This window comes from Phyllobates terribilis, unplaced genomic scaffold (assembly GCF_046119375.1).
Source record: "Phyllobates terribilis strain yellow unplaced genomic scaffold, ASM4611937v1 Scaffold_8__6_contigs__length_399053987, whole genome shotgun sequence".
Lineage (NCBI taxonomy): Eukaryota > Metazoa > Chordata > Amphibia > Anura > Dendrobatidae > Phyllobates > Phyllobates terribilis.
Window position 1 is genome coordinate 82,245,337 of NW_027362768.1, and position 16,686 is coordinate 82,262,022.

Sequence of the window (16,686 nt, forward strand, 5' to 3'; positions counted from 1 at the left end):
GTCCCAGAGTCACCGGGACTATAGTAAAATTTAATCTTGAAGCAGGATGGGGGTTCATCCGGGACCCGCTGTCCGACACGGATCTATTTGTAAATAGGAGAGATGTGGAGTCCCGCTTACAAGAAGGACACCCAGATCAGGACCTGTATCCAGGGGACACCGTGTCCTATACAAGGCATCGAGGCGAAAGGGGCTGGTATGCCCTGAACGTCCACCGGGTGGAGACAAAGAGCAACTTTCTACCCTACAGTGCTGAAGACCCGGCTGGGTCAGCCTACAGTGGACAAGAGCTTCCCCGGAGGGAGCACCACTACTGAGCACAGTAGCTGGAACTTTAACTGTAAATAAGTTACCCGTCAGGGTATAGCAGAGACACTGCAAGTTAAAAGAGTTTTATGTTTACCCAGTTGCCCGGAAGGGTACAGCCTTAAGTTAAAAAGTTGTGTGTGCATACTTACCCGGTAAGGGTACCAAAAAAAACTGTCAGGTTATGGACGGTGAATAACCAAAGAACTTTCCCTTGTAAATAGTTGCACTTATTAAGGTGCCCCCTATTGGTTTTATAATTGTACAACAAGTTACCTCAGAACAAAAACCCTTTTGGCGTGGCCGAAGACGTGGTCCACCGCCGGATCACCTATGCCCTGCAGCCACGCCCAGGGCCTACGTTGAATGTTTTCGGATGGGTCCCTCATGTTCGTGTTTACCAGTTAGCACTTTATTAAAGAAAATGGACACCTGGTTGCAAATTGCACTGTGACCGGTTGACAAAAGTTTTATATGGAAAATGTGTTGCCAAGAAAAATGTTTTGATATGACAAATGCTTAATATGAAGAATGTTTATGAGAAAAATGTTTTATATGCAAAAGATGTGTCTATACAAATGAAGAAAGTTTTATAATATTTTTGAAAGAGAAAACGTAACCAGTAACGTTAAAGAAAGAGAGCCTCCTATAAAAGGGAAGAAATGTTATGTTGATAATCTTCTATGCGAATGCATTCCAAAATTTTGCATGTCTTTAAAATTGTTTTTACTCTGTTCCAGCCCGCGGACGTGCTGTGTTTTACCAGGGGGGGTGTGGCGCCCCTGAGGGTTCAGTCGCCACAGAGGTACTGCATCTCACCCAGAGGTGTGGTATCTCACTCTCAGGTAAGGATGGAGTACAGCTCAGGACCCTAACACCTGCATCCGACACACACCACTCCAGGCCAGCAGGAGGGGCAAGATGCCTCCCTCGTACTTGCTGAGCCCCTTCCCTGGCTGGAGTGGGGGAAACCTAGAGAGGGGGAACCATGTAGTGGGTGTGGGTGGAGGACGTAGTTAAGGGGAGCACATAAAAGAAAGATATAAGCACAGACACCATCTTAGAAGGACAAGCCAGTCAGAGGAGGAGAAGTGACAGGAGCCGACGCTCTGTACGAGCTTTGCTCCAGAGGCGGGCCTGGACAGTGAGGCCCAAGTCTGGGAAGAGAAGGAGAGAAAAGAGGAGAGGGAGCAGGAAGGCTCCAGGAACGGAAGAAGGGACCCTAGGGGTACGGGCCGTGCAGAAGGCCACCCGTATGCCCGCATCTACCGGGAGGTGGAGGGGTCAGGCTGCATAAAGGGAACCGGATCCCTCAACTAGCAAAAGATTGTACATCTTAACTAGAAACCGGAGGCTGCAGTATTTCATGTCCTCTAGCCAACATTCCATGCCAGTCTCACCAGGAAGGTAACTACATAGGACCCAGGGGACGGAACAGACGTTGCCCGCTAAGGCCCGCAGATACTGGACTGGGACACTTGGTGTGGGTTTCAGGGAGTCAGCCAGAGAGAAGACACAGAAGGGGGTCCTGCTAAGTACTCCAGAGATATCTGAGGGTGGACTGAACCCCTCACTGAGTAAACGCAGCACGACGTGGATAGTTATACTGAGCTCTGTAACTTGACTGCAATAACCGTGAGTAAAAGACCCTGGGACTGCACCCCCTTGTCTCTGTGTTTCTTGCTGTGCCAACACTCCCTGCACTACAACGCCCAGCACAACCTGCACAATCACCATCATCCACACGCTGCCCTGAAACTAACTCTTCCTGTGGGGAGTTGCACCATCATTGCTGCAAAACCACCAGCTTCAGAGGACTGTTCCACAGCGGCGGCCCCCTTTAGCCGCATTCCACAGGTGGCGTAGTCGAACATCATAATCTCTATATACAATTTCCCCTGGGATTGACCGCCCTGGGTCACGGACCGGGTCACCGCCACAGTGACTACAACCCCCAGCATCTACCGGCCCGGCACCGGGTACCCCACGGCCCAGGGGTCGCGGGTCTGCAGCTCGCAGGGGCTGCAAGGGTTGCCTAGCCTGGGCCTTTTTGGACACCATAAAGGATGAGCCAACTCACGTTATCTGCCAACTTTGCAAAAAAACACTCAGTAGAGGGAAAAAGTGACTACTACACTTTTGACTACCATTTGACTACTACATGCATAAACTGTCACATGCACGATCAACATGCACTACTCTGGCAATCTCACTAAGATAAAATGTGGACCAGGGTGCCTCACCAACCATCGGTCGCCCCATCAAACGCATCTGCTGCTTCTTCCTCCTCTGTCACGCAGAACCTCCACTTGTTTACCTGCTCCAGTCAGGCTGAGTGAGAGCCCGTCAGCTGAAGTGGACATGACTTTTTTTTGCTTCAACGAGCATTCCTCCTCCCAGTGTATCTCCTGAGAAAGGACTGCTCTTAAACCAACTTCAAATTCCCTCTTGAAGTCTGGGGCAACCAGGACCAGTTGCTTACACAGAGCCACTTTCAGTTTTTGAAAGGCCGTCTCCGCTTCCACAGCCCACTTGGCCATATGTTACGGGTCCGGGTGGTGGAACCTCTGTGTTTTGGTGCAAGGAGGGACCAAAGGGGCGTAACTAAGTCCCTACTTGGACCGACCCAGGTCACACGACGGCTTAGTCGACTCCGTGAACCAGGGAGGGACCGGGCAGGTGAACCGGGTGCCACTCTGGGACTGACCTTGTGTGAGAGCAGGTGACTCCCACTGGTCAAATGACAGGAGCTGACTGGTACAGCGGATGAACACGGCAGGAAGGCTGGCGGGTGGTCCGGGTAGATAAGCAGGCAGGTACGGCTGATAGCCAGACAGGTGCTCCGGGTAGGCAAGCAGACGAGTACGGCGGTTAGTCAGACGGGTGCTCCGGGTAGGCAAGCTGGCTGGCACGGAAGGTAACTGGCAGGAGCTCTGGGTAGGCAGGCTGGCGGACACGGCAGGTAACTGGCAGGTGCTCCAGGTAGGCAGGCTGGTGGACATGGCAGGTTACTGGCAGTTGCTCCGGGTAGGCAGGCTGGCAGGCTCGGCAGGTTACTGGCAGGAGCTCTGGGTAGGCAGGCTGGCGGACACGGCAGGTAACTGGCAGGTGCTCCAGGCTGGCGGGCACGGCAAGTTACTGGCAGGTGCTCCAGGTAAGCAGGCTGGCGGGCTTGGCAGGTAACTGGCCGTCTGGCGGACAGGACTGTTAGACAGACTGGCGGGCGGGACTGTAAGACTGACTGGCGGGCTGGACTGATAGACAGACTGGCGGGCAGGACTGACAGGCAGCAGGACCTGAGGGCTGAGGAAAGTGTTAGCACACAAAACAACAACCTTGCACAGGCACCACCATTTTGGAGAAGGTGCCTTAAATAGGAGAAGTCCTCCGACCAAGAGGGAGGGAGCACGAGCGCCCTAAGCACAGTGCCCGGGAAGCTGCGCACCACAGCAGCAGCGGCGGAGCACGTAGACGCCGAACCGGGACCACGGCAGTGAGGGGAACGGCATCTCTGCCCGGCAGGAGGCAGAGAAGCCGATGCTACACCATGTCTGATGGTTGTCCCTTTAAGGAGGTCAGTCAGGGGTGCGGCCATCATGGCAAAGTTTGGGATGAATCTCCTGTAGCATCCCACGATTCCTAAAAAGGCTCTAGCCTGCTTCTTTGAGAGCGGTCTTGACCAGGGTTGGATTGCGTCCACTTTACTGATTTGAGGTTTTATCTTGCCTCTACCTACTATATATCCCAGGTATTTGGTCTCTTCCTTCCCCATGGTACATTTTTTTTGATTTATCGAAAACCCCGTCTTCCTAAGAGCATTAAACACCGCCTAGACCTTTTTCAGGTGACTTCCCCAATCCGGCTGAAGATTATAATATCGTCCAGATTTGCTGCAGCATAATTCTTATGGGGTGCGAGGATATGGTCTATGCCTCTCTGGAAAGAAGCAAGGGCTCCCTGCAGTCCAAATGGCATCTGGATGTAATCCATCAGGCACAGAAAAAGCGGTCTTATCTTTGGCTTTCTGTGACATAGGGATTTGCCAATATCCATTCATTAAATCCAAGGTGGTTATGTACCTGTCCAGCCCAAGTCTCTCGATCAGCTCATCCACATATGGCATCGGATATGCGTCGAACTTGGAGACTTAATTCAGCTTCCTATAATCGTTGAAGAATCTCCACTTGCCATCGGGTTTTGGAACCAGAACAATCGGGCTGGACCATCCACTTTTGGACTCCTTAATGACTCCAAGTTTTAACATACGACTGACTTCTTTGGAGATCAGCTCTCGTCGAGCCTCAGGAATTCGATAGGGCTTCAAGTTCACCAGCACATTGGGTTCCGTCATAACCTCGTGTTCAATTATCTTTGTACACCATTGATGTGGTAGACCTGGTAGGGCTTATGTCTTCCCAGCTGATGAATCTTGTAATTCACTTCCCCAAGCTTTTTCACCACCTCATAAGGCCCCTGCCACTTGGCCAGGAATTTGCTCTCCATGGCGGGAATTAGTACTAGGAATCGGTCCCCAGGGTTGAATTGCCTCACTCTGGCTGAACGGTTGTTGACCCTAGCTTGAGCTTCTTGTGCCTGGAGGAGATGTCCTTTTACGATGGGCATCACTTTTGCAATCCTCTCATGCATCTGAGCGATGTGCTCAATGATGCTCCGGTGGGGCGTGACTTTGGCTTCCCAGGTTTCTTTCGCTATATCAAGGAGACTCTGCGGATGATGACCATACTGAAGCTTGAACCGAGAGAACCCAGTAGAGGCCTGTGGAACAGGATAGAGAACAGCAGATAAGGTAGTAGACAGTCCCAGTCTCTACCATCCTTCTCTATGGTCTTCCTAAGCATACTCTTGAGGGTTTTATTGAACCTTTCCACAAGGTCGTCTGTCTGGGGATGGTATACTGATGTCTTCAGTTGTGTATTTTGCAGGGCATTACACATTTACCTCATCACCTTACTCATAAAGGGCGTTCCTTGGTCTGTCAGGATTTCCCTCTCTAATCCTGTCTGAGAAAAAATGTGGACCAACTCGAGTGCTATACTTTTCACCAAGGAATTCCTCAAGGGAACTGCTTCAGGATACCGCGTAGCATAGTCTAGGATGACCAATATATATAGATGCCCTTGAGCAGACTTAACCAGGGGTCCGACCAATTCCATGGCAATTCTCTCAATCAGCACTTCTATGATGGGTAAAGGTACTAGGGGAATTTGAAAAGTGGGAGGAGGGGGCAGTTAGCTTGCACGTGGGACACGATCTGCAATCCTTAAGATTTCCCAATGATATCCATGCCAAAAGAACCTCTGCATGATCCGTTCCTGAGTTTTTTCCACCCCCAAATGGCCCCCTAAGACATGTGAATGTTCCATGTCCAACACCCTCCGTCTATAGGGTCCTAGTACCAATAACTGTTCCACTCGCTCCTCCCTCACTTTCGTAACCCGGTATAATAACTCCCCACTTAACATAAAATAGGGAAACCTGGTGTCAGCCCCCGGCTTCTGTGCTATAGCATTTATGACAGTTACATTGTTAAATACTACCCTTAGAGTTAGGTCACTATGTTGGGTGGACCCAAAATTTTCGCCGGTCACCCCTAGCTCTGGAATATCAGCCTCAGGGGACATGACCTCCTTATCCCACATAAGGACACAGAAGAGGAACCCGTCCGACTCTGGGTGTGGTGATACTGCTTTAGAGCCACCTCATTTCTTATCCGAGCAACTGAGCCCTGTCCCCTCACCTTACAGGTCCCAAAACAAACAAAAATCCTGGCCTATGATGATGGGGTGCAACAAGTCCTGGACAACGCCGACCTCATGGGACTCCGTATCTTGGGCCGTTTCAATGTCCACTCTGGCCATTGGATAGTCCTTAGCATTGCCATGAATGCAGTGGACGCCAACATTCTTCCCAGCGATCAGTTGGAGAGAAAGAGTGGCCCTCATGAGGGTCACCAAACTCCCTGAGTCTAGCAGTCTAGTTACTTGCCAACCATTTACTTTTACGGAACAAGCTTGTGGCCCCTTGCTTGGTGGACCGTTCATACGGCAAACCGGATATGCATAGTATGAACAGCAGTGTCCCAGGCTACAGTCCATTTGCTCTGAGGCCAGGGGGCAACGGGCGGCTGTGTGGTCTGGGCCATGACATTTACAACATTTAATATCACCAGTAGAGACCTCACCTGCCCCTTTTAACATTATTTTAACATTGGACACCCCACCCCCTTTTGGGACCCCCAGTATGGAGTAGACTGCTTTCCCAAGGAACCTCGACCCCCTGATACCCCTTGATCAGTCTGACCAGTTCATCGGTGTTTGGGGGTTCACCTTGGGCAACCCAAGTCTGTATTGGCCTCGGCAGGGAATGCACAAACCGCTCCATCACCTCTCGCTCTACCATCTACGCAGGGGTAGAGGACTCTGGCTGCAACTATTTTTGGACCAGGTGCAGTAGGTCAAACATTTGGGAGCGAGGGGGTTTGTAATGGTGGACCTGCTGCACCCTCTCAGTCATCGTCACCACCAAGCGCGCCAAAATTTCAGTCATAGTAGGCCTTCTGGGGTTTCCCCGTCAACTATGGCGCCAGCACCTCTGCCTATTGCTCTGGTTAAAGTTTCTCCCTCTCAGCGACCCTTTCAAACACGGTCAAAAAGGCCTCTGTGTCGTCCCCCAGGGTCATTTTCTGAAGGGCTCTCCTTACCACCTTCCGGATTGAAAACTTGTTCACTGACCTTGGAGTTGGAGCTGTCATCGTGCCACGAACCGCCTCAGTGAGCAAAGCGATCTGCTGCTGCTGTTGTCAGTGCTGGTCCTGTTGCCGCTGCTGCTGCTGTAGCTGGATCTGCTGCATAAGCAGCCTCCTTGTTTCCTGTTGCGCCAGCTGTTGCTGCTGTAACAGTTGCTGGTGCTGCTGGTACTGTTGCTGCTGCGTTTGCACCAGATGTTTAATCAGGTCCTCCATTTTGTCTGTTGTCGCTTGCTGCCTTTTGTAGCAGTCAAACATGTTTGCTCTGAATGCTGCCCGCACTTGTGAAACCAATTGTAGGGACTGCTACTCACTTGGATGCGTCGGGAGGCAAAACAGGAAGCATTTCCGTTTAAACGTCCATGTCAGTTTATTGCTTCATAAACCGCCCTCAAGCAAAAGGAAAATAAACTGCCTTCTGTGCAGGCAAAACAAAGAAAACAGTCCTTTAGACAAAGTCTATGGTTAGTCAGTCCAGTATCCTGGCTTAGTCTGGATCAACCACACAGGAGGCCTTCTCCCTCCATACACAGACCATGTGTCAAACAACGGACTCCATTTTAACCTCTTAACACACCCAGAGGTGAGGTATGTGGGCAACCAGATCCGCCCATCTCTCAGGCTGCCCGTAAAACCTGGCCCTGATGCACCAAACAATCCTCTTAGTTCTATGTGCACTAGAGCAATACTCCAGGATTACATCACAGTTGACAACCATCTCTGTGATACATACCTCCCATCAACTATATGCCCGGTAGCTGCCTTACACCCACTACATGCCCCCACAGCAAAACATGGTCATATCTGACCATTTAGAACACACAAAACACTGCATACAAACAAAACAGTTCAAACCCCATCTTTACTTCTCCTGTGTACGACATCCTCATCCTTTAAACAACTGTCGTTCACATGGGCTGGGTCACCTGACCGGAGTGTTTGTGTCCCTTTGTGAGGCAACAGGCTCCAAGTAGCTGTTACGGATCCGGGTGGTGGAACCTCTGTGCTGCGGTGCAAGGAGGGACCAGAGGGGCGTAACTAGGTATCAACTCGGACTGACCAAGGTCGCACGGCTGCTCAATCGACTCCGTGAACCAGGGAAGGACCGAGCAGAGGGACCAGGTGCTACTCTGGGCCAGTCCTTGTATGAGAGCAGGTGACTCCCACGGGTCAGAAGGCAGGGACTGACCGGTACAGCAGATGAGCTCGGCAGGCAGGCTGACGGGTGATCCGGGTAGACGGACTGGCAGACACCACGGGTAACTGGCAGGAGCCTCCAGGTAGGCAGGCTGGTAGGCACGGCAGGTAACAGGCAGGAGCTTCCAGGTAGGCTGGCTGGTAGGCATGGCCGTTAACTTGTACGTTCTCCGGGTAGGCAGGCTAACCTGGCCAATAGACAGACTGGCGGGCTGGGCTGTAAGCAGACTGTTGGGCTGGACTGGTAGTCAGGCTGGCGGACGGGACTGGTAGTCAGGCTGGCGGACTGGACTAGTAGTCAGGCTGGCGGACTGAACTGGTAGTCAGGCTGGCGAACTGGTCTGGTAGTCAGGCTGGCGGATTAGGCTGGTATTCAGGCTGGCGGACTAAGCTGGTAGTCAGGCTGGCGGACTGGACTGGTAGTCAGGCTAGCAGCGGGACCTGAGGGCTGAAGCAGAATTAGTACACAGAGCTACAACCTTGCACAGGCACCTCCATTTTGGAGGAGGTGCCTTTTATATGAGAAGTCCTCTGGCCATTGGCCGGGGACTCCTTAGGACGACGCGTGCGGCCCCTCTAAGAGGGAGGGAGCGCGCGCACCCTAAGCACAGTGCCCAGGAAGCTGCACGCGCCGGCAGCAGCAGGAGAGCCGGAAGACGCCGGGCCAGGAGCACGGCGGTAAGGGGGGCGGCGTCTCTGCCTGTCAGGGGGCAGAGACGCCGATGCTACAGTACCCCCCCCTTTACACCCCCTCTTTTTTAGGCCAGAAAAAAAAATGTTAAGAAGAAGCGGGGCGTGGATGTTCTCCCTGGGTTCCCAAGTTCTCTCCTCTGGGCCAAACCCGTTCCAATCCACCGAAAAAAAGTTTTTTTCTCTTACTCTCTTGGTGACCAGAATGTTCTCTACCTCATAGATGTCCTCAGTGGAGACCGGAGCTGAGGAGGTACCTGGATCGTCGGAAAAAGAATTAAGAACAACCGGTTTGAGGAAAGATACGTGGAAGGAGTTGGGAATCCGTAAGGTGGCCGGGAGTTTTAACTTGTAGGCCACTGGATTGATTTTCTTGAGGACTTCAAATGGACCGATGAACCGTGGACCTGACTTATAGGAGGGTATTTTGAGACGAACATGTTTGGAGGAGAGCCAAACCTTGTCTCCCGGACTTAATTGAGGTGGGTCCAGACGTCTCTTGTCGGCATGTCTCTTCATCCACTCAGAGGATTGAAGAAGAGCGGATCTAGTGGCCTCCCAAATGGTGAAAAATTCGCTGACCAGAGACTCCGCGGCAGGATTGTCCACTGAAGCGGAGATGGGAAACGGAATCCGGGGGTGTTGACCATAGACCACAAAGAACAGGGACTTGGAAGAAGATTCACTCTCATGGTTGTTATAGGAGAACTCGGCCCATGGTAGGAGCTCTACCCAATCGGTATGGTGAGCGTTGACGAAGTGCCGGAGGAAGCTGGTAAGGATCTGGTTGATACGTTCCACTTGGCCATTGGACTGAGGATGATAAGCAGAGGAGAAATCCAGGGAGACATCCAGCAGCTTACACGTAGCTCTCCAGAAGCGTGAAGTGAACTTGGCCCCTCGATCAGACACAATGTGGAGGTGTAGGCCGTGGAGATGAAAGATGTGATGGATGAAGTCCTTAGCCAGCACAGATGCAGACGGGAGACCAGGCAGAGGGATAAAGTGGGCCATTTTAGAAAAGCGGTCAGCGACCACCCAAATGACAGTACAACCGGCATAAACAGGGAGATCAGTAATAAAGTCCATAGCAATGTGTTGCCACGGGGCAGCAGGTACGGGAAGAGGCAGGAGACGGCCGGCTGGAAGATGTCTGGGAACCTTGTTGCGGGCACAGGATGAACAGGCCGTGACGAAGTCTACGACATCCTTGCGCAGGGAAGGCCACCAGTAATGAGCAGGAAGGTCTTCCTCTGGCCAGCATGGCCAGCTAGTTTAGATGAATGACCCCAGTGAAGAACCTTCTTACGATCCGGAACCGCTACAAATGTCTTACCGGGTGGGAGACGAGACAGGTACAACGGAGCCACATTCATCACTTTGGAGGGATCGATGATATGCATAGGCTCCTCTTCTTGATCGGAGGACAAGAAGGATCAGGACAAAGCGTCGGCTTTAACGTTCTTGTCCGCAGGGCGGTAATGTAGGGTAAAGTTGAAACGGGCGAAGAACAAAGACCACCGGGCCTGACGCGGATTGAGTCTTTGGCCATTTTTTAGATATACCAGGTTTTTGTGGTCAGTGTAGATGACCACCGGGTGCAGAGCCCGCTCTAGCAGGTAACGTCACTTCTCCAGCGCCAATTTGATGGCTAGCAGTTCTCGGTCTCCTATGGAGTAATTGCGCTCAGACGAGGAGAACAGCTTGGAGAAGAAGCTACAGGTTACCATTCTCCCAGATGGAGATTTCTGGGTGAGCACCGCTCCGGCTCCGGAAGAGGAAGCATCAACCTCCAGAAAGAACTGTTTGTTTCAATCCGGACGGTGCAGCACCGGGGCAGAAGAGAAGGCTTGTTTTAAGGAGAGGAAGGCCTCCTCCGCATTGGACGCCTATTCCTTAGGATTCGCTCCCTTACGGGTGTTATGAACTGCTACAAGCACTAAGGAAAGAAAGGAAAACTGTCCCTACAATAGGACTAAGCTGATTCCCTACGATGCAGCGGGAGACCTGTTCCTTGTGAACAGACCCGCCTAAGTCCTCGGCTAGTCTGAACGCAGACCTATAGATATAAGGGAGGGGTCCCTACAAGAACTAAGGACTGGGATATAGTTGGACACCTCCTAGCAGAAATTGTAGCAGAGCAAAGACAAACAAACAAACAGAAATACTAGTGGTCAAAAGACCAAGCAAACTACAGAGTAAGGTACAAGGCACCTGGCTAGCTTAAGAGTAAATGAAACACTGAAGTCCAGCAAGGCCAGGAGGGCGGAGCTGGATTATATAGGCAAAAAGTCATGTGACCAGCAAAATAGAAAAAACTAACAGGAGGGTTCTAACAACGGGTGAGCGCAGAGATGGGAGCAGTCCGGGAAGAGAAATGTGGAATGAAGAGGCGGTAATAGTTAGCGAAGCCCAGGAATCGCTGAATCGCCTTCAACCCCTCTGGTCGGGGCCACTTTAAGACGGCAGAGACCTTCTCGGAGTCCATCCGTAGACAAGTCTTAGAGATAATATAGCCCAGGAACGGAAGAGAGGTCTGTTCGAAGAGGCATTTCTCAAATTTTGCGTATAGGTGATTCTGCCTGAGCCTAAGCAGGACCTGACGAACATCCCCCCGGTGTGTGGATAGATGCGGAGAGAAGACCAAGATGTCGTCCAGGTACACCACCATGCATGAATATAAGAGGTCACGGAAGATGTCGCTAACTAGTTCTTGGAAGATGGCTGGAGCATTACAGAGGCCGAAGGGCATCACACGGTATTCATAGTGGCCATCCGGGGTATTGAATGCCGTCTTCCACTCATCTCTTTGGTGGATGCAGACCAAGTTATACGCCCCACGAAGATCGAGCTTGGTGAAGATCTTCGCGCCTTTAAGGCGGTCGAACAGCTCTGAGATGAGCGGCAGGGGGTATTTGTTTTTGATGGTAATCTGGTTGAGTCCCCTATAATCGATACAGCGGTGTAGTGAACCGTCTTTCTTTTTTACGAAGAAGAATCCTGCTCCAGCCAGGGAGGTAGAGTTCTGGATGAATCCCCTAGCCAGATTTTCTTCGATATACTCAGACATGGCCCAGGTTTCGGCCAGCGACAAGGGGTAGATACACCCACGGGGTGGAGAGGCCTATGAGGTGGCAGTGTCTCTGCTTCCTTCTTGTTGAAGACATCTGCATAGGACCAGTAAGGTGCCGGTAGACCAGGTAAATTATCCGGGGTAGACGGAGGTCGAGCCGGGCGAACCGGAACCAGGCAGGTCTCATGGCAATCCTGCCCCCAACGGACCACCTCACCAGGTCGCCAATTCAGAACGGGTTCATGTGTCTGTAGCCAGGGTAGACCTAGCAAAAGGGAGTGAGAGAGTCCGGATAGCACATTGAAGGAGATCCTCTCCGAGTGCAGCATTCCCACCTGAAGGGTTACCGGCTCTGTGACGAGCAAGATGGTCACCGGAAGGATTCTTCCATCCACAGAAGTGACTGCAAATGGCTCAGCCAGAGGTTTGGTGGGAATCTGATACTTCTCCACAAGGGACTGAGAAATGAGATTCCCAGCGGCTCCGGAATCCAGGTGGGCGGTTTCAAAGAAGCGGGTCTCTCCACAGGAAATAGAAACGGATAGTGTCAAGGACGGAGACGATTTACTCTTGCCTAGGATGACCTCTCTGAGCGGTCCTAGACACTGGAGTTTCCCGGCTTCACCGGACAGGAATGGATCAGATGCTCCTTACTACCACAGTAGAAGCAGCTCCCCTCGGCTGGGCGTGTTTCTTGGCGAGACTTGACCATCTTGGTCTGGTCGATCTGCATGGGTTCGGGCGAGCGTGCCCAGGGAGTTGCTGGTTGGGAGGCAGGTTTCTGTAAAACAGGAGCAAGACGAGGAAATCTTCTCTCCCGGGTAGTCTCCTTAGCTCGTTCCAGGAAACGGATGTCAATCCGGTAGCTAGTGACACCAGGTCATCCAGGGTGGTAGGAATGTCCCGGCCGGCTAGCTCGTCCTTGATCCGTCCGGAAAGACCCTCCCAGAAGGTGGACACCAGGGCCTCGTTGTTCCAGGCAAGCTCAGATGCGAGGGTACGGAACTGTATGGCATACTGGCCCACGGTGTGACTCCCTTGGCGGAGACCGAGCAATGAGGAGGCAGTAGAAGATTTTCGTCCGGGCTCATCGAAGACATTCCGAAAGGCAGTGAGGAAATCCAGAAGATCGGACACCAGGGGATCCCCTCTCTCCCATAAAGGGTTTAGCCATGCCAATGCTTCCCCAGTGAGGTGAGACATGATGAATGCCACCTTGGCCCCGTCGGAGGGAAACTGATGTGCCAGCGTGAAGCCCAGCTGTGCTTGGTATCATAGATCCTAGAAGGGTGTATTGAAGGATTCCTCCACAAGAGGCCCCCATAACCATTCACACATCTCCACCTTCCACCTCAGACCACCAGAGGGAGCTCCTTAGGGAGATATATAAGGGAAGGTGGAGCCAGGCAGCCGTTAGTCTAGACTGGAACTGACAGAGAGTAAACCTGTTGAGAGAGTTCCTGCAGTGTAAAAGCCTGAGAGAGGTCGGTCTGCAGTGGAGCTTATCCAGATCAAGGCTCGGTGTAGCTCAGTGAGGTGAGCTTTAGGTGTGCCGGCGCCATAAGATCGGTGAACCGCGGCACGCTGCCGTTAGTGTGAGTAGCCTATTGAGGGTCCGAGTAGGCCGAAGGCGAAGGAGTAGAGAGTTAGTACATAGGGGGCAGAGGAGCTTAACTAGCTCACCCCGAAGGAGAATCAGTTACCGGACACCGGGTCCGAAGCTTGCCGGGATCTCCACGACCCAGTAAGATAAACCGGAATCCCTGGAGAACTACAAGTCCCAGGATTGCTAAAGTGCTGATACGTACCGGAGCCAGGAGACACATAGGCCCCGTAGGTCGGGAGCGTGCACTCCAAGAGAAGGCCCTACCACAAGGTCAGCCAGCGCAGGACAGAGACAAAGTTAGGCCTAGCTCCAGGCAGGTCAGAAACTTATTACGCAGCAGCAAGAACCAGGAGGCCCAAAACCTGCTCATTGGGGAGGATCCGGACATACACCCTTCACCCTACAGTGCTCCGGGGAGTGCCTGAAATTCCACCAGTAAAAGGTACTGAAGTGACTATCGTGTCCGTCCCTGTTCTTGCTCTGGCCCGGCGTAGTCTCTTTGTCCTGCATCCCCGTTCCAATACTGCCCTGAGGCCCAGCTCTACCTGTGGAGAGCAATACCATCAAGCTGCCCTATCATCAGCCTCAGTGGACTGCGCAGCGCTGGTGATCCTCACCAGAAACCACAGGTGGCGTCACGAACTCTTTCTTTTATAAACTTTACAAATATCAACCCCTTTTTAAAGAGAGGCCCAGGGTACGGGCCCGGGAGCCGACCACCGCGACACCCCTAAAGGCCAGGCTAAAGGTTATCCCCATCTTCCTCTGGGCTAGTCACCAGGAGCTCAAAGTGCAGGGTGCACTGGTTCAGAAAACCCTGACATAAGATGGGGTCACCCCCAAAACGAGGAGGCGCAGAGAGCCGGGGTCCAGAGCTGGATGCCATGGCACCAGTAGGCTGAGGCGCCGCCTGAGCGGATGCCGCTCGGCTCGAGGCAGACACAGGTGAGACGGACAGCATGTCCAGGCAGGAGTTGACAGATCGCAGGAAGGTCAGGATGGTTTCCTGTTGGGATCTCTGACGAGAAACCTCCTGGTACAGGTCGGCAAGCGAAGGAGCCTGGGGGGCCACCTGGTTCCATGGCCCGTGCAAACTGTTACGGATCCAGGTGGTGGAACCTCTGTGCTGCGGTGCAAGGAGGGACCAGAGGGGCGTAACTAGGTATCAACTCGGACTGACCAAGGTTGCACGGCGGCTCAATCGACTCCATGAACCAAGGAAGGACCGAGCAGAGGGACCAGGTGCTACTCTGGGCCAGTCCTTGTATGAGAGCAGGTGACTCCCACGGGTCAGAAGGCAGGGACTGACTGGTACAGCAGATGAGCTCGGCAGTCAGGCTTACGGGTGATCTGCGTAGACGGACTGGCAGACACCACGGGTAACTGGCAGGAGCCTCCAGGTAGGCAGGCTGGTAGGCACGGCAGGTAACAGGCAGGAGCCTCCAGGTAGGCTGGCTGGTAGGCACGGTAGGTAACTGGTACGTTCTCCGGGTAGGCAGACTAACCTGGCCCATAGACAGACTGGCGGGCTGGGCTGTAAACAGACTGTCGGGCTGGACTGGTAGTCAGGCTGGTGGACTGGACTGGTAGTCAGGCTGGCAGACTGGACTAGTAGTCAGGCTGGCGGACTGGACTGGTAGTCAGGCTGGCGGACTAGGCTGGTAGTCAGGCTGGCGGACTAGGCTTGGTAGTCAGGCTGGCGTACTAGGCTGGTAGTCAGGCTGGCGGACTGGACTGGTAGTCAGGATAGCAGCGGGACCTGAGGGCTGAAGCAGAATTAGTACACAGAGCTACAACCTTGCACGGGCACCTCCATTTTGGAGGAGGTGCCTTTTATATGAGAAGTCCTCCAGCCATTGGCCGGGGGCTCCTTAGGACGACGCACGCGGCAGCAGCAGGAGAGCCGGAAGACGCCGGGCCAGGAGCATGGCGGTAAGGGGGGCGGCGTCTCTGCCTGTCAGGGGGCAGAGACGCCGATGCTACAGTAGCAAACGGCTACAGAGAGAAAAAAACTGGACCACTGGAACGCTCACTCCGGTGTCCTGCTGAGCCCGGCAGAACTGACTGAGCTAGTGGCCTTTAGAACTTGACCACTCTGGAAAGAACATCACAGAAAAAAAACACTTGGAAATATCTGTAGACTTTCACTTTTGCTTCTCTTTCTGACATTTTAGCCAGGTGTTGGGGGATGGAGGGCAATCCCACCTCTAGGGATGATCAGGGAACTTCTCCCTCCTGTGGTCAACTTCTGGAATATCAGTGCCGGAAACTACAATGTGCGCCGAATTGTTTTTGGCAAGAGAAATACTCTGACTGGCTACATGGGGTACTTCAGCGCCAGAGAGTTTTGCTTCTCCGGCCCAAACGGGATTTGGTGCACTGCTGTAGGTGCCTGCACTTCGTTTTTAGGTGTACTGGGCAACTCTGATGCCCGGAACATCGACTAGGCAGGCGGTGGGTGACGGCGTTGGTGACAGTGGGCCCTCTCAAGGTCGACTTCCTCCTCCCACCTAGAGACCTCTTCGCTGGTTGCTGGCTGTGTGATGCCCACAACGTACCAGCCTTTGCGACACAACACTTTACAGAAATTAATTTTCTCACCTACATACAGGCTGTGCAAGCGATACGGCAAGACGTCTATCTTTACCAAGGCTCTGTTAGCATATACCGTACTTCATCCCCAGTCCCCTGCTTTGATGAAGCGACACCTCCCCTCCGTACACTGTTCCTCAAACAGGGAATGCTTTGGTCCTGCCAACCACTCCCGGGCAAGAGCGTCGGGAAGCATTCATTCTTCAACAACATTAGGCAACTCCGGCCTCTCAGGGATTGCGGGGTCACATTGTCCATGGTCCCAGTCGAAATTATCGGGCGTAGCCCGTGGCAGGGGCAGGTACCGGAGCTTCCTCCTCCTCCTCCTCTTTGGCCTCTTGGGACAGCATGGATGGCCCAGCAGGGATGCACTGACCTGTAGGTGTTACTGCTTCCAGGGCTGGCATCCGGTCTTCCTCAGACATCCGACTCCAATATACAAGCCAAACCTCGTGT